The sequence below is a fragment of the Microtus oregoni genome, unplaced genomic scaffold (genome assembly GCF_018167655.1).
Source record: "Microtus oregoni isolate MIOR12 unplaced genomic scaffold, Mior012 000010F_ref0000083, whole genome shotgun sequence".
In the NCBI taxonomy this organism is placed as follows: domain Eukaryota; kingdom Metazoa; phylum Chordata; class Mammalia; order Rodentia; family Cricetidae; genus Microtus; species Microtus oregoni.
Genome location: NW_024543069.1, coordinates 26,660,942 through 26,684,640, shown reverse-complemented (window position 1 = coordinate 26,684,640; position 23,699 = coordinate 26,660,942). Strand labels below are relative to the sequence as shown.

Sequence of the window (23,699 nt, the reverse complement as noted above, 5' to 3'; positions counted from 1 at the left end):
TGTGCCACCACCGCCCGGCAGAATTACCCTTTCTTATTTGTTGACAGTTATAACGACAAGGACGTAAAACAACTGGCCGACATATCTCTAGCCATCTTGAAAAGATCCCCATGGAGATATTTAAGAGTCCCAGTATCACAGCACTATGTCCTCACGGTTGAGAAGCCAGATTGGTTGGTTCTGCACCCTGAAGATCTTCCATTAAGCCTATCAACTACTGGGGTTTCTTACTAGGAATGCTGACTGGTACCCCGTGCAAATATCAGTCACACATGGGCGGTGGGGATGAATTTGAGGCCCCTCATTAGAGCTTCTAGGAGCAGATTGGACCATGTGATATCCATTAGCCAGGTGTGGTTCTCAGTTCTGGAAATCATTTGCAATTTCAAGTTCCATAAAAATGACTTCCATAAAAAATAGATTGTATATTTGGTGAAAGTTTGGGGAGTCTTCAAGATAAAATAGATGAGACATGATTTGATTTTTTATGTTTGAAACAAAATCATTCTTTTTTTTTTTTTTTTTTTTTAGTTTTTCGAGACAGGGTTTCTCTGTAGCTTTGGAGCGTGTCCTGGCACTAGCTCTTGTAGACCAGGCTGGCCTCGAACTCACAGAGATCCGCCTGCCTCTGCCTCCCAAGTGCTGGGATTAAAGGCGTGTGCCACCACCGCCCGGCTACAAAATCATTCTTGATCCTTCAAAGAATCAACTCTGAGTGTGATGACCAGAGAAAAAAGCTCAACTAATTATTGTGCATCTCACTTTCGCGCAGAAACTGACTGTTTTTCCCCGGTGTATAGCCAAGAAACAACTATTTTAGGCTTCATGTCTGCTCTTCGTCTCTGTATATTGTTCTCCACTCATGTATGGAAGTGTGTGTGCACGTGTGTCACAACCTTTTAAAAAGGTAAAACTCATTCTTAGCTTCTGTACAGTTCTCAGCTGTCTGTCCAGCGGCATCTTGACTGCAGTCAGGATGAAACAAGGCAAAGCCACTGCAATGGCTTGCAGGAGGGGTTTTATCAACATACACCCATAGACATTCACTAATGGTTTCCTAAAGCTGGTTTCACGTCTCAACAGCTGGCCCATTGTGAAAGAGTGGAGTGGACTCCGACGTGAAAATGGTTACTTGCCTCTAGCTGAAGAACACACACATGAACTCACACATGAACACACACATGAACTCATCAGGCTTAACTTCCTGTCTTCTAATGCCTGTCCTTCTCTGTTCATTGCTCAGTAGTCCTAAAAGGAAGGTATGTCCTGATTTGATCATCCACTCTGTCTGAAATTCCATTATTTAACATACTTAATTTGCTAACTTAGACACCTTAGCAGTTATAATAAATTAATATTTGTCAATTTTTTCTGAGCTTCATTAGATTGGCTATTCCCTGTTTTGGAACTGAATTCACAGTCCTGAAATGTTTAGTGTGCTGTGGAGTAGAAATCACTGAGCATACCTTGTAATCATTCATTCCAATACTATAAGCAACACTAAGATAATGAGAAAGGAAAAGGTGGGGCTCTGGGGCAGGGTGGGGGAAGTTAAAGAGCTAAGTCATGATTGATTGTGCTAAAAGGTTGATGTGTAACATACAGAAATGAAAACTATAACTACGGCAGGATATTATTTAGAGATTTGGAGACAAACAACAGAGGAAAAAAAATCACAGTAGGAAGAAAAACTGCTTTCCCTGAGCAAGAAGAAAGAGCACTTCCGGGGGGGGGGGTGATAAAAAGCAAGGACATCTGTTCATTTCTTAATCCTTTAGAATACCATGTCCTTACTGATTGATAACAAATAACCCAAAAGTGGTATTTTGGAAAGTAAGACAAAAATAATGCAAAACGAAAAGGTGATCAAAGTGATTTCTAAGGCCCTTTTATTTGGGGGAAAAGAGAGGTGAGACATTATTTCCTTAGATAGGGTAGTTATTTATATGTGTTAACAGTGGAAGAAAAATCACCAAATGGAAAAATGCAAGAGAGGACAGAGGGATAGAAGATGAGGATGAAGGAAGGAGAAAGAAGTAGAAGGAGGAAGAAGGGAAGAAAGGGGAGAAGAATGAGGAAAGACAAAAGAATGAGAGAAAGGGGAAAGAGGGAGAGAAAGTATATGAAAGAAAAAGAAAGAATGGAGAGAGGAAAAGAGGGGAGGAGATGGGAAGGAAAGAGAGAAAAAGGGGAAAAGGAGGAAGGAAAGTAAGAGGGAGAAGAGGAAAAGGAAGGAGGAAAGAAGAAAAAGAAACAACCAAACAAAGAAATTAATGACTCCCAAGCCATAAAAAAAATATACTAAAAACCTCAATAAATCTAAATTATAATCAGCAAAGTTAATAAAAGAGGTTAGGAAAAAGGCAAAGCAAGTTTTGAAATGGTTAAAATAAGTATACAAACATATAAATCATATGCTAGCATAATTCAGTGGGTTAAATTTACCCATTATAAGGCATAATCTACATAGGTCTTCTTAAAAAACAACATCCATCAAGGGTCCAGTTTTAAAAAAATACATGAAATTAAACAAGATAACTTTGTCAAAAAATTGTCAGGGAGGAAAAAAGCCATTGGTCAGGTAACAAAATCTTTATGCATCGAGGAACACAGACTCAAGAGGTCTGGAAACAAACACGACCAAATTACAAGGAACGTGGATTCATAATTACTGCTGCAGCGTTCCTTACGTTTCCCTCAAACCCTTTAAACCAAAGAGACAAACAATCATGGAGTCTAATAAAGTTCTTGTTTGACCACATCTGTTCTCCCACCGCCCACCATTTTCCTCTTATTCTCTAATTTATGGTCTGCTTTGCACTGGTATATGTATTTTAGATCTTCTCTGAGGATGAACTTGGACTATTGGGGCCACTATTCCATCCCAGCACTTGGGAGGCAGAGGCAGGCGGATCTCTGTGAGTTCGAGACCAGCCTGGTCTACAAGAGCTAGTTCCAGGACAGGCTCCAAAACCACAGAGAAACCCTGTCTCGAAAAACCAAAAAAAAAAAAAAAAAAAAAAAAGCAGTAGAACTTTAAAATAGCTCAGAGCAGACAGCCCTAGAAGAACACTAGCCACTGAGCTCCTGATCTGAGACTGTAAAAGTCTAACACTCTCGAATGAAGCTAAAACTTAAGGCATACTTTACCTTATGAGTTCATCTTGGAGGATCACACTGCTGAAGTTAGACATTTGTTCTTGTCTGTTCCCACCCACTCCATCCTCACTCATGCCCCTCCTGACTGGTGGTCCTGGAAGTATTTCTACCGATGGCCATGTCAGAGGAACAGCATGTGGTGGCCAATTGAGGTTCAGGATGTCGGTCCACCAGGAGGCAACCCCTTATTAGATAATTCTCTGGTAGGCAAGGCCGGCAAGACCAGACCCCAGAAAGCCTCTTGCTTCTGCTGTGGCCTTCACACAATTGCTGTTGCTATCCTTCTCTAAGATCTGGCATAGTTGAAGTGGGTGTGGGGAGATTCCCCACTGCTTGTAAGGTAATAAATGTGTTTATCTCATGGACACACCCTGTCCTACTGGGGCACTTTTACCTATGGATTATTATGAGTTTCTCCCTAAGCTGTATCATCTAATTGATAATAATGTTAGCTTACCCAGAGCTTTGATGAATAAAAACATATACAATGATACATTTCACAGTGAAGGCCTATGCCTTATGCCTAAATTCTAACTTAGATCACAGTCCAGGTTAGTGATTAAGGAGAACAATTGAACAATTGAATTAGGAGCCAGACTGGCCTTAATTCTCTTAATGCTCAAAAGATATTAACCCCTTGTACCAGTGGAGGAATATCCGCCCTCATTCTCCTAAAATAAGAAACTAGCAATAAATGGGTACACATCCTAATGATCTAAAGTAGAGCCAGCGGATTGTCTTTCCTGTACAAAGAGTTTAGGCTTGGGATTCCTTGTAAGATTAGCAGTCTAGATAGACAGCAGAATGTTTGATTCTTTCTTAGCAGCCATGGTGTGCAGTCTGCTGGGAAGAGAGTGGCTTTGAAAAGGCGCTTTTAGTCTGCTCCTGTCCTGTTAACTCGCAATAAGTTACTTAGACCTATGTGTGTATAAGGGATGTGGGGGCGACTTTGTTTTCAATCATGCAAGGGCAATGAAGACCATGTTACTTATACTCTGCAGGAACTTAGCAAAATCACTGTTTAGGATAGAGATTAGAATGAGCAGAGAATTTAGCAGGACCTTGACCTTGGAGAATCCTTGGGAAAACAGTGATTCTCTTACTGAGGGACCTCACGGCTGTACCGTGGCTTTGGTCACAAGACATCTCAGAAAATCCTGTATTATTGTGTGTTGAACACAATGCGTAATGAAGGACTAGAGTCAGGGAAGCATGTGTTGCTGCCCTTCAGTAAGACATGGAAATTAAGGCTGGGGACCTTGGTATGAGGAAACACTTTAAGCAACAATCTGTAAATATGCTTGGCTCTTCTGGTGGAAGCCAAGCCAATCAAGTCCGGCCCTGTCAGTCCATCAGAAGAGGTTGGCGAATTTAAAGGGAAAGCATCAAGGGTGTGTGTGTCTGTTCCTTAACCCCCCTCAGATAGAAAAATCTTAGCTTATGCCGACTTCCGTGGATTCCTACCAAAGCCCTGTGCTGCAGGAGGCTGGTCCCCCAGAGAGCAGTGCATTTCCTTAGCACGTCTTTCACAGGTGATTCCTCATCTTATCGTCCTTTCCTAGAGGACCCTGCTCAGGGTGATCCCTACTGAGGTTGTCTCAAAGGCATCCTCAAAGGAAAGGAACCCGGGTTCACTCACGCGCTGGTCACAATGATGCCCAACTCACAAAGGATTGCTGCCAGTTCTTACTAGACTGTGGTGTGACTATTTCTAAGACTTTCACCTGGAAAGAATGACAGGCTAGATTTACAAAGGGATGCATTCCTCGGTGTCGTCTCTTTATTTGGGAGTATTAAAGGCAATCCCTTTAATATTAGCAGACAAATCCACAGTCAATACTTCCCTTAAAGTAGTATATGTATGCACTGACTAGCCATTTGATTAGACAAAAAATAAAACTAAAGCATGGAAATGTGATGATGTGGAGAAACATGGATGAGCTTTGCTGTAAAAATAAAATTGAATCAATGTATATGCCATACAATAGGCATAAAATCATGGTAGACCAATTTAAAAATGAATTAGAAAACATTCTTTTATAAAACAGGGTGGCGTCCCACTAGAATATAGAGTGCAGAAGATTTATCTAAAACACTCTCAGAAAAATTTTACCATGTTTTATTCCAAATCCACATAGCAAAAACACAAGGCAGAAATAATACAGGAGCGATACACTTAGCCACACAGTCAAAAATCCTCTAATCTCTGAATTTAACATTGTCACACAATGTGTTCTCATTCCATTCTGCTGCTGTGACAAATACCACGGTCAAAAGTAGTTTAGAGGAGGAAACATCTTAGTTCAGCTGACTAGAAATAGTTCACCACTGAAGGAAGTCGAGGCAGGAGCTAGAAGCAGAAACCACGGGGGATTGCTGCTTGCTGGTTTGCGTAAAGCTTCATGCTTAGATAGATGGCTTTCTTATATAGTCCAGGACCACCCATTCAGGGAGTGATGCTGCCCACACCGGGTTGGGCATACTCTATCAATTAAGAATCCAGACATCCCTCATTGGCATGCCATATTCAGACGTAAACTAGGCAATTCCTCAACTGAGTTTGAGTTTGCCTTCTCAGATGACTCTAGACTGTGTCAAGTTGACAGTTAAAACTGAGACACAAGGCAATAAGCAAACAGCCAACAACTCTATACAAAACGTACTCGACCTTATCCATACTGAGAGAAACATTAATTCCACAGTTATGTACATCCTCAGTCACCCATGAATGTGGCCATAGAGATGTCCTCTTGAAGCTGGATCTATCTGCCAGACATCATGAGCGGAGCATCTATAAGACAGGGACTGAAATAAATTCTTACACGTTACATATTTTTAATGATGGCTAAAATTTACTTAGGGGAGAGAGTAAGGAGAGAAGGAAAGTTTTCCAAAGGACCACAGTTTATACACTTAAACTGAACTAGAGAAACCATGTGTGGTGGCTTACCATATCAACCAGGGACTCTAGGGGCTGATATAGAAGAACTTCACCCAGTTCAAGACTAGCTGATGTTATATAGCAAGGTTGTCCTGGGCAACAGAGAGAAAACAAATAAGCAAAAGAGTGAAAGGATTAGAAAATGCATAACTTTTTATATCAATGCAATCACTGATTCAGGTAAAAAAAAAAGTCATCATGAACATCACAGCCCACTGGGTAAAACTTAGTTGAAAAAGAATATTTATGTAATTATAAATATCTGTGCAGAGATTATCCGTAAGTTTTCAAAGAGAAAACTCAACTTTACAACAGAGAGACCTACTTATTTGTCTCAGGTAACTGAAGAAATTAGTTGACACTGATAGTTGACATAAAAATACAAAAAACAAGTAACATCTATATACAATTTTGTCAAAAATGTTGTGCCTGAATCAATGAAAGAAAGCAATAGAAGAAACTCAGAACACAAGGAAATTTTGCTAACAGACTGTATAGCATTTCAAAATACTCATTATAGAGACGCACAGAGGCGGCGCGGCGGACAAACGCAAAATACTCATTATAATGAAATACGAAAGGGGAAAGATAATCTAGATTAAAAAAACAAAGCTGGCAAAACAAAAACGAACTTCAGAAAACTTAAACTTCAAATATTAAAAATATAGGCCTGAGGAAATATTGAATAAGAATTATAAAATCAGATTATATGTGGAAAGTACTATGAGTTTTCCTACATGATCATAAAATTGCAATTTCGTAGGAAAACACTGTTTCAGATGTACAGATGTACCTATAAAATAAGTACAGCATATACAATTTACTAACAAATGCCTTTCTTAACCCAATGTGTAAGTGCAGAAGAGTCAAATGTCATACACTATTATAGTTTCTACAAAGGTTTGTAAATAGTGCTAATCATAATCCAAAAACAAAAGATTTATTGTCAAAAGTACAATGAAGTTCTAAGCAGTTTATTTAAAAACTTAAAGATCTAAGAAAATAAAAAAATAAAAAAAAACTTAAAGATCACTAACTTATAACTAAAGGTAAATTTGTGAAACATAATGTGCACTAATACTAACTAATAAGAGAAGGGTAAAAATGGCATGTATGCATGAGCATGACTGTGTATGATCTCTGCTTAGATGGGGTATTATGTAGATACTTCCTGTAAGTTGAAACATTGCCTTCTGTAAAAAAAAAAAAACTCACAAGACTCAGGAAGCTAACAAAATTTACAAGACTCAGAAAGCTCAGAAAGTTGCAAGGTTTACAAAGGCCCTCCCCAAGTCAGTAAAACGTTGCTGAGAAGAAGCAGTGTTCAAGCGGGGCCCGTCTCCCAGTCCTGCAGAGACTTCTAGGAATGGAGCTTCCATGAGTCATCAGCCTGGCTGGAGTGTCCTTTTCCTGGACAGAGCGGCTTTTGAACCATCAAGCTCCTGTGCATAACATTTTAACAATCCTATAAGTCACCCCAATAAATTCAGGGGCTCACTGATGATGGAGGAAGGTCATTGGTTAAATAAAAAGAAACTGCTTGGCCCTCATTGGTTAGACGATAGGTAGGAGGAGTAAACAGAACAGAACGCTGGGAGGAAGAGGAAGTGAGCTCAGATTCCACAGCTCTCCTCTTGGGAGCAGAGGCCTCAGAGAGACGCCATGCTCCCGGCTCCCAGGCAGAGGCATGCGATGAAGCTCTGACCCAGGATGGACATAGGCTAGAATCTTCCCAGTAAGCGCACCTAGGTGCGCTACACAGATGGTTAGAAATGGGCTAAATTAATATGTGAGAATTAGCCTAGAAGAGGCTAGATAGAAATGGGCCAAACAGTGATTAAATGAATACAGTTTGTGTGTTGTTATTTCAGGCATAAGCTAGCCAGGCAGCCGGGGTGCTGGGGACACAGCCCCGCTGCTCCTATTACTACACACTGAGTCAGGCTTGAGGGAAGCACTTCTTTGGTCTGTCATCAGCCGTATCTTGGGTGTGAGTAGGTGGTTGCCCAACATCCCAAGGAAAAGTCACACAACATGGGGATAAGAAGAGAAAGCTTTTGACTTGATACAGTATTTGTTCTATCTGATATGTAGCCATTCATAAATGGCTAAATTAATAATTATTTTTAGCAACAAGAAATAATTTTGAAGAGAGCAAAGAAAAGTGAAAAGAACAAAGGAAAAAGGGGATAGGATAAACACAAAGACAGTATAAATATAGTCAGGAGAAATCACAAGAGCAGCAGCTCCCTTTCTGAAGGCCAGCAAATCAGTCATGTGTTGGGCAGGGTAAATCAAAGCAGAAGGAGACAAAGCACAGCAAGTTTTAAACAAAAAATGCACATAATAACTAGCAACAAAGTATAGATTTGAAAGTATAATTGCTACAAATGCTACAAAACTTATTAGAAAACCAATTTAAAATAATTTTTAAACCTATCATTACTAATATGAGCCAGAATAAATAGAAAAATTGAGTGACTTTCCTTACTGGTTAGAATTAATCAATAGTTCAAAATCACATTTCACAGCAAACGAAGATTGGGAACTTTCACAGGGTCTCTACAAACACTTCAAGGATATATAATTCTTAATTTATGCAAACTGCTACTCCAATAATACACCAAAAAAGACTCCTTTTAATACAGGCATGTTTAGTTAACTATCAAAAGGTAGAAAGCTAGTAAAAGCAGGGTCAATGAGAACCCAACTTTATTTAAAATAAACACAAATGTATGCTATTCTGCTAATAATAAATAATTTTCACATTAAAGAGAAAGTCATGAAGTCTGTAGTATAAAGACATATGTGCAAAAATGTAAGGAAAGTGACTCAGGTGAAAACAAAGGAAGGATTATTCACAGATTAGTCACCAAAAGGAAACATAAAAACCACCTTCAGGTATAAACCACTAGGCCACATTTCTCAATAATAAATGTTGCCTGAAAGAACAGCGTGAAAATCAAACGGATGGACCTACCTGAAGCACGGAGAAAGGAACAAGCACAGTCAAGATGCCCCTCAGCTCTGTCAGCCACAACCTTCAGGTTCTCCTGTCAGAGACTCTAACCCATGGAGATGAGTAAGGTCCGTGGGAATTCTTTTAATATACCATGCTCTTACCAGATCTAACCTGACAAAAAGAATGTTGAAGCAATCTGTGTACAAGCTAGGTCTGGGCATACGCCAGCCAGCCAGCGACTGCCCTTCCACGGGCTTATCTCATCCACCCCAGACTCCTGATTACAAGGTGCAGTACTCTAGTCCTAGACACCAACAAAACAGCTCATCTTCTCTCTTCAGCCCTCTCCTGGCTAACATACTCCGACTGAAGACGGAACAGAGAAAAAGGGAGGTGTGGGAAGTTCCAAACATATGTAACATGTCACACGCAAGACAAGACCATATGGTATTAACTAAGACATATCCATCAGAAAATATTTCAGGGGAGAAATATTGAGATCATGTTCTCTGATTACACCACCACCAGAAAACTAGAAGGAAGAAAATTAGAGTCCCCATTCAATCTCAGGTCAAAAATACATGGTGATTGATTTAATAATTCTTAGAGGCGAAGGAAAAGTAACAATATTACATCTCAATTTGTGAGCACTAGTTACGGGCATTTTACAAAACAAGAAAAACTAGTAAGGAAGGAAGGAAGAAAGGAATAAACTTCCAATGTAAAAACTTAGAAACAATGAGTGCGGTGATTGGAGTCAGTTAAGAAAGTGAAATGAAAAACGAAAACAAAATATAGAAGCTCAATAAATTCTAACTCTTTTAAAAATGACAAAATAAAAGTAAACTTAAGCTATATTAGTATTACTGAAGAGACATATATTATCAATAATAAAGGAAACTTCATACTAATGTGATTAAATCAAGGGGTTGGGTAGATGACTCAGCAAATAAAGAGGCTTACACCAAGTCAGATGACCTGAGACTACTTGCTGGAAGGAGAGAACCAACTCCCAAATAGTCCTCTGTCTTCTGCACGTGGAGCATGGAAGGTACGTACCTGCAAGGTCTCTCTCTCTCTCTTTCTTACTCTCTCTCTCTTACACATACACACACACTAATAAAAATAATTAAATGTTATTAAAGTATTTAAAAAATAACAAGGAAATGCTGCTCGACCCAATCTTTTAATTTTTTGAAGCAGGCATGGGCAGCCCGTATATGGCAGTACTGTTGAACTTGTCCATATTGGGTTTCATGGTCTAAGCTGATGAGGGCGACTGACTCTTCCTCAAGAGGGCACCGGATCTCATTACAGATGGTTGTGAATCACCATGTGGTTGCTGGGAATTGAACTTAGGACCTTTGGAAGAACAGGCAGTGCTTTTAATCACTGAGAGAAGAGATAAATGTACCAACTGTTCAAATGTCACCAAATAAAACAGACTTATGAAGATGTCAAATGTTAAGATTAACCAGCTTTTCATTTTCCTTAATAAATGTAAAATTAACACAAGATCAAAAAGCTTCATAGCAGAGGTTTTTGTTGTTGTTGTTGTTGTTTGTTTGTTTGTTTGTTTTGGGTTTCGAGACCAAGTTTCTCTGTGTAGCAGCTTTGTAGCCTGTCCTGGAACGTAGCAGAGTTTTATAATGGTTCTTAAAGATCAGTATAATGACAATCTGCATACTCTACACTCTTAGTTGTAACTTCAATAAGAGAATGTCTTACAGGAAGGGATGCTTGCAGGAATGATCAAAAATGAATAGATCACAAACAACCCAAATCCCTCCCAACTGGAGGATGTGAATTGATTGTGCTTTATTCACACAGTGGAGGTGAAAACACAAACTACAGCTTCATAGAACACCATGACAAGTCTTACCATAATGTTGAGTGAAGTGCAACCACTATTCACTATGAAACGCTCTTCACCCAGCTGGTAAAATCAAGGTATTCAGAGAGACACATGAATAATTCCTAAAAAGAAAGGAAAATTACAGGGGACAGGGTACAAAAAGAGAGGACAAGTGGGTGTCAGTGACATTGTTTACAAATAGGAAAATAAATATATGGCTACCCATCTTGGACTAATCTTCCTTTTGCAATAAACCTAGAGATAGAATCCTCTGTGTCAGAGATTCTAGAAAAAAATAAAAGTGACTGCACTGTGTTGGTATTAGATACTTTTCTCATTGCCCTGGCAAAATTTCTGACAAAGGCAAGTTAGTAGGTAAGAGTTTGTATTGACCCAGCTTAAGGCAATGCAGTGTGTTATAATGGAGAAGGCAGGGCGGTGGAATGTGCGGTAAAGGGTCACAGTGCATCTATACTCAACTGGTGCTCTGCTCACTTCCTCTGTTCTTTCTATTTCATTTTTCTAGAATCCAGATCCATGGAGTCATGCTTCTGACATTAAAATTGGGACTTCCACCTAGGTTAAATCTCTTTATAAACAATATTCCTGACATGCTCAAATCCAATCAAGTTGGCAAACAAGATAAATCATGAAGTGTATCTTTTGGTTCCATAATTACTGAATTTTTTTTCAGTGCTAGACACAGACTTTAGGGTCTCACACATGCTACGCAAATACTTTAGCACCAAGCCACCACCCTAAACTCTAGCAACAAGTTTTAACCAGATATTTTACACAAGAAAAAGAAAAAAGCTAGGCTTTTCTTTTTTTTAATATTTATTTATTTATTATTTATTATACAATATTATGTCAGTGTATATGCCTGCAGGCCAGAAGAGGGCACCATACCCCATTAGAGATGGTTGTGAGCCACCATGTGGTTGCTGGGAATTGAACTCAGGACCTTTGGAAGAGCAGACAATGCTCTTAACCTCTGAGCCATCTCTCCAGCCCTTTCTTCTCACATGTTGACAAATGTTTAAGATGGATGATGTCCATGTATTTGTAAGAATATGGAGGAAAAAAAAATTTGAACATTGACCTAAGAGAATAAATTTAATACAAAGATTTTAGGAAGCCGTTTAGAAATATCCAGTAAAACTAAAGTTGTATATGTACTATAAATTAGAAATGTCATCAGAAAAGACCATTTAAAAGTTCTATATAGTTGTTCAGGGCACAAAAATCCTTGTAACAGCAAAAATAGGGAAACACCATAAAAGATTTGATGCACTATGATTTGCCCCTACTACCGAAGCCTATAAACTAAATTCACATGTGTTAATATCCCAAAAGAATCATGTCAAATAGAAAAGGCAAGTTACACTTGGCATGGCCCCATTTCTGTTAAAGGCAAAAGCACACAACTTTGCATGTTGTTTATGAATCCATAGTAAAAGGAAAAGGATTTTCATGAGGATTCATCAGCTCCCAAAGGATGCTTATCTTTGAGGGGGGACAAGACAAGAAGGTGACAGGAAAAGGTTTTGCAGTGATCTGTGTTTTTTTATTTCTTACAAGTGAAACGTACGTTTCACGTTGAAGGAAACGTGCACACTCACTGCTGTCAGTTAAAGCCACATCCTGTGTTGGCTACATTATCTGTAAATGTTTTTGTCTATGGTTTTTGATTACATCATCCTTAAACCTGAATTGGATGGGATTGTATGACAGTCTAGTGTGACATCTGCAACTCTGCTAACGTCCCAGCAAGTGTGTCTCCCTTCCCGGAAGGACCGTGCACACCAGCAGAGCAACCACTGGAATCCATGGAATGGCTCATGTGTCCAGTCTTGCCTGAAAATACCACCCTCACCTAAGCCTAAATTCCAAACTCTCAAGAGGAAAGGAGCTTGGAGGAAAACAGGCCCTTGGGGAAGCAAAGAATGGGCTCTTTTTTTGTAGTGGATTATTAAGATTATATTAAGCAAACCCAAACCATCCACAAGCAAGCATTTCAGAATCCCTTCAGCACATAAGGATGCTTCCTTAACATCTTGAAAGGCGAGTGCTATCATTTTAAAAGGTGTGTATACTCCACAAAAACATAAAAGAGTGATAAAGAAAACTATGAAGAGGAGTACGGATGAGAGCAGTGTGGATATTTGAATACCATAACTCCTGTGGTGTTCCTGTCTCACAGCTTCAGAAAGCTAAGGAAATGCGGGTCTTGATTTCCATCAAAACACTGAGTCATCCCACTGTAATCACAAGCAAGTCTCAACCGGGACCTGCAGTGCTTGTTCGTAGGCAGCAGGAAATCGTACAATCTCTGGAAGGGGCCCGCCCTGCATTGCTGTGAGCAGCAAATAGACGGTGTGACTAATGGGGTCATTTGTCAGGGCCTGGTGCTGCATACTTCCTGCAGGCAAGATGCTTTCCCAGGGAGTTAACTGGAGAGAATGGCTGCAAATAAAAGCATTACTGGAAGGGGAAGGATTGGGGATTGCAGTCTCTTAACACAGATTCCTACCTATTATCTATGAAATGGCACAAAACAACTCACATTCATTGTGAGCTACACGCAGACAACAACAACAACAACAAAAAAAAATCCCAACATGAAACTTAGGACTGGAATTCGCTAAAAGTGCTTAGTCATGTGGCAGGTGTTTTAAAGAAATACAAATCAATTCTTAAGCCTACAAAAAAAAAACTATCCATTTGTTTCTCTAACCTTGGATTATTTTAAATCTGCTTGTGTTAATAATTAATGGATGAATTAATTTGACTAAACAAAGTTTTGTCCAGCTTGAACATTCTTTGCATGGTATATAAAGTCCTAAGTACCCTTAGAGGGAGCACTCACTGTGGAAGAGCAGGATGAATCCGAGCACCTCTTCAGTCTGTGCTCCTCCCCTAAGCACCTGCCCGACTATTTTTTCCTTTGGCAAACATCTGATGCCTATTCAGGAATTATAACAGGCGGGATAAACAGTGGTGCCTAATAATGAGTCTGTGTCATATACCTGACACTACATGAGAACTTCACAGTTCCTATCTTCATGAACTTCGTATGTATTAGGAAAGACTCAAATGATAAATTTATTATAATTGTAAAGAAAACCTACTGGACTTGTAACAGCAGACTGAACGGCAGCACCACTGACCCTAATACTGGACAGGAACACAGTTTCCACAGATCTTCCTCATTTGCCCAATTCTGCTTCTCTCGAAAACCCAAGCTGATTTCTTGAGAGACTTGTTCAGTCTTTTATCTGCTCTCCACATGCTAATGGGCTTTTCTGTAAGGAAATTGGACTCGTGTTGTGTAAATGAAGATCATCCCATGCCTGTACCAAGATGCACCCAGGCACCGGCACACAGTTCTTCCCTACAGGGTTCCAAGAAGCAAAGAGAAAGCAGGCACTACAGAGTGCTCACCTCCAGACAATCCCAGTCTAGCTTCTGAACAGAAAAATTTAAACAGAAGGCAAGAAATGGGAAGGAGGGAAGAGAGAAAGAAGATAACGGAAACAAAAGAATGTGAAAGAAAAGAGAAACGGGGCGAACCTGCAGAACATTGATGGAGCGTTTCTCCCTTCTTTCTCACTCTCTGTGTTCCCCCTTAGCCCCTCACACTCATGAATGAACAATTAAAACTAATGTCATCAGAGTGTCTTGTAGATTACCTGAGATGCAAAGCAGGGCCCCCTGGGTGCTGAAAACACTGAGGCCATTATAAGTAAATCTAAGAAAGCTACAGGTTTGGTTTGGGAAGAGCATGGTACTTTCGTGTCTTCCAAGCACAACAGCCCTGGAGGCAGGGCAGCTTTGTTTCTGCAGTCATTGGATACCGGGGCCCCACCTCTGCTTCTTCCTTAGGCTCTGCCTGTCTTACCTTTCTTTTCTTCTTCTTCTTGCACAGCTTCAGCTCCCCTCCCCCCCACCTCTCTGTCTTTCATGCGCGCGCCCACACACACACACACACACACACACACTGAAAATTGTATAACTAAATGCCTAACACATTCACATAATTTTTTAAAAAATTTCATACCAGACTTTCCCACACACACAGGGAACAACTCAAAACTGAAAGTCAGATGTGTCTGCAAATTAGTCCATTATGTGTTGATATAATAAAATACCTGGTACTGGGTAACTTCTATACTAAAAACAACTTATTTTTCCCATAGTTTTGGTGTCTAAAGACTCCGAACACGTTGTAACAGCATCCTGAAAAGAGTTCCAAGCCTCCTTCACAGCACAGTAGAGAACTAGTTAGAAGCAGAAGGACCCTGAGCAAGCACAGAGTGGGGAGTAGGTGGGCGGAGTCAGAGAGTGGGAGGAGTTCCGGTTCCCCTGGTAAACCTGCTCAGAACCTGTCTACTCCTGACAAACCAGCATTAATTCTTTCTGAGCAGAACCTTCCCACGATCTACTCATCTTCTGCTAGGTCCCATCTCTTGGAGCTTGTTCCCACGGTGGGAACAAGCTCCCAGAACAAGATCTCTGGGGCACAAATCCTTCTAAGCCAGAACCTGTCTGCCCAGTCTTCCAGCCGCTCCCGATAGCAGAGACTTCCACCCAGAATAGCGAACTCTCTGTCTTTGCTCATTCCGTCCTCTTCTCCAAGGTCTGATCTTCCAGTCGGAAGAGTCAGTTTTCCTCTGCCTCGTACCTCGCCCAGCTTGTTCCACCACCGAGAGCCATCTTCCTGGCGACCAAATCACCCATCTTGGTACTCGTCTCAAGAAACACATTTGTTGCACCTTAGAAGCATTCTTTCCCTGTTCCCAAATTAACAGACTATTTTTCCCTCTTTATTACAATTTAGGAAGCATAATTGCAAAATGAAAATGCAAAAGTAAACAGAACAAAGTCTACAAGGAACATATTGAAAGGTAAAATACGCCATAATACAGTGTTTAAAAGTCCCACCCGGTGCCCTGTTCAAAGCTCTATTGAAACCATTAGACAGCTTTTTGTTATGGTTTCTCTGCAACTACCAACTCCTTAAAATAGTAACAAAAATCTAATAAATCAAAACTATTTTGTAATACAATACACGGACATGGGAAAAAGAATGCTAAGACTTTGGCCAATAGGCAGAGTGTAATAGGCATGCCAGAATGCAGGCATGATTGTCAGGACTCCTGAAAGTCTGGTAGATGGTGTTTGTCTGTGAGTGTGTGCCGGAGAGAAGGGGAGGACTGTGCTGGTAAGGCACCCACACTGAACCTGATTGGTAAAGACAGAATCTTTGGGCCACAGATAGTAACATTTGTGAAGTAGAAGCTGGAGGTTCAGAGTTTAAGGTTATGATTAGACTATATAATGAGTATTAAGCCAGCCTGGGCCACATTCTTTCAAAAACAAACAGTCAAAACATAAATGACACCAAAACCCAGGGCAGGGGAGATAGCCCAGGGAGTTTTTACCGTGACAGCAAGAGAAGCTGAAATTAAATTCTAGAGCCTGTGAAGAAGGAAAGAAAGAAAGAAAGAAAGAAAGAAAGAAAGAAAGAAGAAAGCCTATCAGAACTACATGTATCTATCCCCAGAAGCAGTGATAAATAGATGAATAAACAAATAAAAGGCAAGGATAATAGAGGATGGTTTATCTCTGAACTCTACATTCTTGCATGTGGGCATGTGCCCCAGACACGGACAGACAGACAGACAGACACACACACACACACACACACACACACACAAATCTCTCAAGAATACAGTTCCCAATTAGTTATTTTTCTTCCCCCGGATAAAAGAAGCAACTCAAGTGAGGAAGGAGGCCATCTTTTGGCCTGTGATTTGAGGAAAAGAATGTTGCCAGAAGGCAAAGTGGCCATACTGAGGGCTGTGTCTGCAAGAGTTTGCTCGCATATGGATAGATCAGGAAACAGGAAGCTAGCTAGTAGCAGGACCAAGGAAAAGCCGGGCTACACTCTCAATGTCTATTCCTCAGTAGCCCACTTCTGTCAGTGAAGCCCCATCCCTGAAGGTAAGACAAACTCTCAAAACATCTGAACCAGCTAGGGACCAAATATTTAAGCACATAGTCCATGGACCACATTTAAACCATAGCTGTGACCTTAGAATAGAGGCCTCACAGAACACCTGGGGGAAGGGACCAACAGACAGGAAATAGTACCTCATTAGACAGGAAACTGGTTAGTTCCTTGGTGATGCTCCTCTCTCATTCTGGAGCAGTGGAACAGGGAGGAGCTTACCATGTGTCAAATACTCAGGCTCTGGAACTTCCTTACAGCATCCCAAGCATCCAAGTATGATAACTCATGTTTCTATGACATGCTTTTACATATGAAAGAAAGACATGGGAGCCAGCCATTTTTATGCGTTTGATTGAATTGTTTTTTGTTTGTTTGTTTGTTTGTTTGTTTCAAAATATAAAGTATGGGCATCCATGTCATGTGAAGTCGTCATCCAAAGAGGAAATTTTCAGTCATATAGTTCCCAAAATGCCAAATTAGGAACGATTTCTTGCTGGCATTGATCTGCCATGCTCCTTCCCACTCTTCAGCTGAATCATGTTGTTCTGGTTTCTACCATCCAGTTTCCTCCTATAAATCCACTAAGGACCTCTTCATAACAAATAGCCAGTTCCTCAAAGAGAACACATTAACTTAACTTACCAAAATCAAAAGAGCAATTGTGTCAGAGAACTGCATGGGGAATGCTAAAGGCTCCCAAAGCCTTAATCTCAAAGGAGTCTTTTCTGCTAAAAATCAATTGTGGAACACGCAGGCTGGCTTGCTGTTTGTTTGGCTTGGCTTGTTTGTCTTTGCATGGAGCATTGGAAGCACACAGTGCTCACTGTGATAGAGGAGCCTTTCTTCCCAAGTGTTTTCAGAAGAATTACACAATTAGGCGGACCGTCTAGCAAGCTTCCAAACCTTGTTAAGACATGGATACTGCTCATCCCATTTGAAAGACAGCACCATCCTCTTGCCTTCCCACCTTCCTTCTCTCTTTCTGTATTTACTAGCATCTGAGAGATCATTTCTCTCAAGCCCCCCATTAGGTAACAACAAGGACAGGTAGTGAACTCCCAACCTCATGCAATCAAAGCTTGACTTACTAGAACTGTCCCCGTGGCAAGAGGCCGAGGTTACCCTCTTCATTTATATGCCAGCCCTATGATCACTAATTCTCTCCCCGCCACCCAGTGGCCCTATGCCTACGAAGATGTTATCGCTTGGGTTTATCCACACATCTCTCCTCTTGTGACTACTGTTTCAAGAAGTAGCCAAAGAAGCATGACTCTCCTGCTCCTTTCTTTCTGGTCTCTCTTGCCTCCCACTTCCCGGTGTCTCTGTGGTGACACCAGGCCCACGCAGGTAACCAACAGGAATCCTGTCATCTTAAGATCCTCAACCACAGCTGCAGAAAGAGAATGTTTACACCCTATGATCTTTTGTCGGAGTTTGACGCCATAATTGTTTGAAAGTCATTTGCATTGCACAGAGACTGTGCCTCAACTTGTCATCTGTTCCGAAGGTTGCGATGTGACATAGAATAGAATTATACTCTCCCAGAGTAGCAACGGGCAGTACCAGTGAGCCATAGCTCCAGGTGGGCCAGAAATCACAAGGATGAAAAACTGACACCCTAAAGTAGACTGTGTTGCTCAGCTTTGACCTTCACAGGAAAGGTGTGCTTAATCCATTTGCAATGGGGATCATTTCAATTTACTATGCATTTGTCAAGAAATTACCCTATCTATACAAGCTAACATAGCTACCAGTTTCAGGAATTGAAGTACAGACATCTCTGAATAGATATTTATTCATCTTACCACTGAGAGCAAGTGAAAAATGAACCTCTTTAAATGAAATGGATACAATTTTAAAAATCTAATCTGATGTCGAAAGGGAAAAGACACATTAGAAGTTAACTCTAATGTCAGATTTCTTCAGTGAGACTCCTAAATCTGGGGTCTTACACAAATTACTTAACTTCTATAAACTCATTGCCCCTATGCAAAATAGAGATAATACATGTAAGAACTCTTATACTAGTTGTAAAGAATAAATGAGATTATACAGTACCAAATCTGAGTAGGGATTGCCATGCATTCAAGCGCTCAATAAATGCACGTTATTGTTTGCTATGGCTTGACTGTATGTCTAGAAGGTAGGTATTTGGAAGCCGGCCTTTCCAGGAGTTACTTAGGTCATAAAGTCTAAGTTCATAAATACCAACTGCCATAAACTGATAAATACCAATTATAAAATATCTTCAGACTGCAATCTTCCTCTTTCACTCTATTCTATACGTGTAGTCTTTCTCTTCTTCCACCTTCATGGAATGATGCAGTTAGAAGTCCTTGGTCAGATTCAGATCTAGACCTATAGACAGCAAAGCCATACAAGTGGGATGCCCAAGGCCTCGAGAACACAGCCCACACCTCCTTGTGACCATAAAGCGGCAACAGAGGTTTAAGTAGGATTATTATAAAATTTAAGATTTAATATTGTTTCCTCTGTTGAGTTTTAGGCTTTTCTAGAACCGGTGACTTCTCTTTTCTTGCTTATTTCTTACTTTTGGATGGAAAGTGTCCTGTGTCTGTCCTGCATTGAATTTTATTTATTTATTTATTTTTTCGAGACAAGGTTTCTCTGTGGTTTTGGAGCCTGTCCTGGAACTAGCTCTTGTAGACCAGGCTGGTTTCGAACTCACAGAGATCTGCCTGCCTCTGCCTCCCAAGTGCTGGGATTAAAGGCGTGCGCCACCACCGCCCGGCCTGCATTGGATTTTAGAAGGAATAACTTGCTTTGTTCCAAAGCTCATAACTAGGGCGAACATGCCTTGAGATGAACCGGGCCTTTAAGATTACCCCTAAGTTAGACTAAACTTTCCACACTAAAACATGGTGTTATTACCAGGCTGTTTTGGAGCTTTAGAGTGAAATAAATGTATAATGCATTTTGCATGTGAGAAGGACTTTAATTTGAGCAGGAGGATCGAAGGCAGGAATAATACCAGGCTATAAAGTTTGAATGTGCCCTCCCCACCCTCAAGCAGGTGTTGGGAATTTAATCAACATTATAGTGTTTAGAGGCAGAGACTGATGAGGATTTAAGTTATCGGGGACCCAGGCTCATAAGTGGGTTAGTGACAATCTTGAAAGGCTTAAAGCTCTAAATTTATATCTTTATGGTATACATCTACCCTCTACTGGGGGTTGACTCAGCAGGGAGGCTCTGGCCAGACTCCAACTCCTCAACTTTGTCCTTCCTAGCCTTTAGAACTCCAAGAGACATCCTTTTTGCTCTTTACACACGACTCAGTCGTGGGTGTCCTGTCACGGGAGGGCAAGGTGGACCAGAGACAGCATTCTTACTGTTCACTGTTCAGCTGCACATCTGAAGGTTTCAAACCATCTTCCCTTTCATGTCTACAGATCACTAGACCTCACAGCATAGATGCCGGAATGAGTTTTCGTTTGAAACCCAGAGTCCTTTTAGCTTTCTCGTCAGCTTTCAAGTGCCCTAGAAGGTCCCTCAGTTCTCCTCTTGCCTCACCGCTCCGCTCCTCGAATGCCTCGGTGTGCCACCCGTGATGTCTATGCTGCTCTTGGTGGATGCTTCCTCCTTCCTGCCCCATCACACCCACTTTACGCTTTTGGTTTTGATCTAGAACACACGAGCATCAGAAATATGCTGGGTGCCTCTCTTTGCCTGGTTTCCAGTGTTAGGGATTGAACCAATGATGCCACACATCCTCTCCACCCCCTGAGGGATGACTCAACACCCAGCCAAGTCGTGAGCAATACAGCCATCCCTGCCCACTCGGAATAAGCCAGCCTTTACTCCATAGACAATCCCCAATGACTCTGCTTACATAGCTTCTCCAAAGCACTTTCTTACCTCCTGGGATGCTTTCCTGGGATGCTATTGTATACTTTCTGCATTTCCCCACCCAGATATACACTCTAAAAAGTCCGGCCATTTTGTTTTTTTTTTTTTTTCATTGCCATATCCCCTTTGCCTAGAACAGTGCCACAGAGATGTAAGTTATTCTAGCTCCCTTGTTTAAATTGATGCTTTTCCTTTATTTCTCCTAAGGGAGAGCCTAACCAGAGCCTATCAGTCACGGCAAATCTCTCCTCCTATCCTTCACACACCATATTCCCCACTGTCAGAAGCCAGTAGTTTATGAAACCTTCCTCCTAATATTTCTTAACACATCCCTAGCTCACACACTTAAGCTCATAATTTTCACAGGGAAAGGCCAAATATGGCTCGGAAATATACCGTAAAAGTAGCAGCTCTGAAATTTGATAAAATTCTCTCTGTTATAATAGGTCCTCTTCCTCTCCTGATGTTTTACTTTGCTCACCATACATCATCTCATTCAGGGTTTATGAGACTCCGATGGGGTGCACACCACAATCACATTTTACAGATGAAAGAACAGAGTATTGGGAAATTTAGGAACCTCATAGATGGCTACAAATCCTGTGAAGAGTCACTTGAACATTGAGCTGCCCAACCCCAGGAGGCTATGATCTTGCCCGTTCTTTCTGTCCAGGAAGAATGTGGCATCCATTACAAAGTTCTTGAAAGCTAAAAACCATACTCTCTTTTCCTATGATCCCTAGAGAAAAATTAGTAGCTGAAGTATATACGAAAATATTTCTGCTCTGTTTCTACTCCAATCAAGACAAATGCTTTCTTGAAACGCTTCTTATGTGCAAACTCCAAATATAACCCCACAGCAAAAGCTCCTCTGTGTCACAGTAGAAGGCAGCCATCGCTCCTGCAGAGGAAACAATGGCTTAGCAATCATCCAGATAGCCATTAAGATTTTAGTCAGACCCCAGAAGACACACATTCATAAAGTTGACTAAGTAATAGAAGCAAGTCATTCTCCAAAGAATGTAACATAAAAAAAGAAAAGGGATGAAACAACAAAAACATTTAAGTTACTCTAGGTTCTCTGTGCTAAGAAATTAAAGTAAAAACAGGGAAAACATTCTGTACTTGGCTTTTAAAAAGTTGTATCTTCTGGATGAGCAGTACCAGATGTCACATAACGCTCTCCATGTTGGAGTCAAGTTGCCATCACCAGGTCCTAGAGGGGCTCATGTTCCTGTTGCAGTGTACAGACTGCAGCTTCCTAAGCAATAAATGTTCATGACAAATGTTCATGCCCAAGGAGTGTCCCTCAGAGCCCAGTAAGGGATTACCAGTTTAGAGGAACATGGCCTATATCTCATTCCTGCCTCTCCTTGAGATCATTATTTGAGCTTCACAAACGCGTTTTTAAAAATCTATTTTCACCTCTGTTTTTCCTTTATCTGAGAAATGTCAAATAACCAAAGGTATCAGGTTGACGCCTTTATTTTTCCAATTCATATTTTGAGTTAACGTATATCTTTAACACTTAACACATGGAAATTCGGAACCTAATAAATAGAAAAATGTCATCTTGTTGAGTTGACATGGAAAGATAGATCACTTTTGGTGATTTTTCAAGGGTACTTTGTCCCTAGAATCCAGTGTCATCCTCCTTTTCCAAAAGCATCCATCTGTCTGTGCCACACTACCCAGAAAATACTTGATCTCTTCAAAGACAAGCAACTAACATTTATCCCTGAAGTTTGCCTACTTTAAGCTCTTGGAGAACAGTGATCATATGCCTGCCTGGCTGATCACTGCACTGTGCACTGCATGTTGCTCTTGTTGACTAATAAGTCTTTTAATTGACTACATTGTAATATGCTAATGAAATATTTGAAAACAACATTTAATGATCTTAAAGTATTAGATGAATCATAACCCATAACATTTAATAAAATGTAACTGTTTCTTATTTTATTGCCCAGAGTATATATTCAGAAGACGCCGATCTCGCTTTTGCCCTATTTCTAACTGACTCAGTTCCCATTTTAGGCTGCTCTTCCTGAGGCCCATTCACAGTGTAGCCAGGATGGAGAAGAGAGAGAAGGGGCAGGATTCTACAGTCCCCTTTGATTGCACAGCTCCAGGGACCTCATTCTACATGCCATGTCCCAGTGGACTTCAGAAGACATTTCAGATACAAAATTGTAAGCAGGGTAAGCAACAAAGAGCTCCCTGAAGACAGTGAATCAGTAATAGCTGGTTTCTAAAGGTAAGTCTTCATAATAAGTATGGCACGATTTACTTTTCTGGTCTTCAGATACTACTAAGACAAGGTTTAGATTCACAAACAATTCTAATGGTCACTATTCATTTGGTATCAACATTGATGACCTCACCACAAACCTACATGCAACTGGGTCTTGCTTAAATTTACATTCATTTAATTTGAAGTCATATCATTGAGATGATCCCAATTATTAACTTATGGAGGGCTTGCTATGTTCCCTTGAGCATTGCAGGCTCCATTTGTCATCAGAAGAGCATTAGAAGTTAACTTAGTGACATCCGATGAATTTTCTATATTTCTTCTATTTAAAGTGCTTGGTCCCTGTCCCATAGTAAGAATGTAAGGAATATTAAACAGGTATCAAGTGCCCACTCACAGTTCACAGAGAGTTACAGGTGGTCCATAGTCATGCCCTCATCTGCCATCCTCTGCATAACTGATACGACACTGGAAATGGTAAGTATAAGAGAAAGGGCGTCCTGTATTACTAGGTTCTTTTCCCATCAATTTCTTTCCCCTGCTCTCAGTTTTGTGACTCTTTCATCCAAACTGAAGCATTCACTCTTGGAACAAAAATGCTTCTAAGACTTAGAAAGGTAACTAAGAATTAGAAGATTCTAG

The 23,699-nt window shown here is 40.6% G+C and overlaps 1 long non-coding RNA gene across 1 annotated transcript; it reads right to left on the bottom strand.

Annotated features, from left to right (window-relative positions):
* Window positions 1-5,923: 5,923 nt before the first annotated feature.
* On the bottom strand, window positions 5,924-9,119 carry LOC121452794. Its single transcript, XR_005974921.1, has 3 exons — window positions 9,081-9,119; window positions 6,110-6,192; window positions 5,924-5,950 (listed from the first exon to the last, which is right to left on the bottom strand). It is a non-coding gene; the product is annotated as an uncharacterized LOC121452794 (long non-coding RNA).
* Window positions 9,120-23,699: the final 14,580 nt, after the last annotated feature.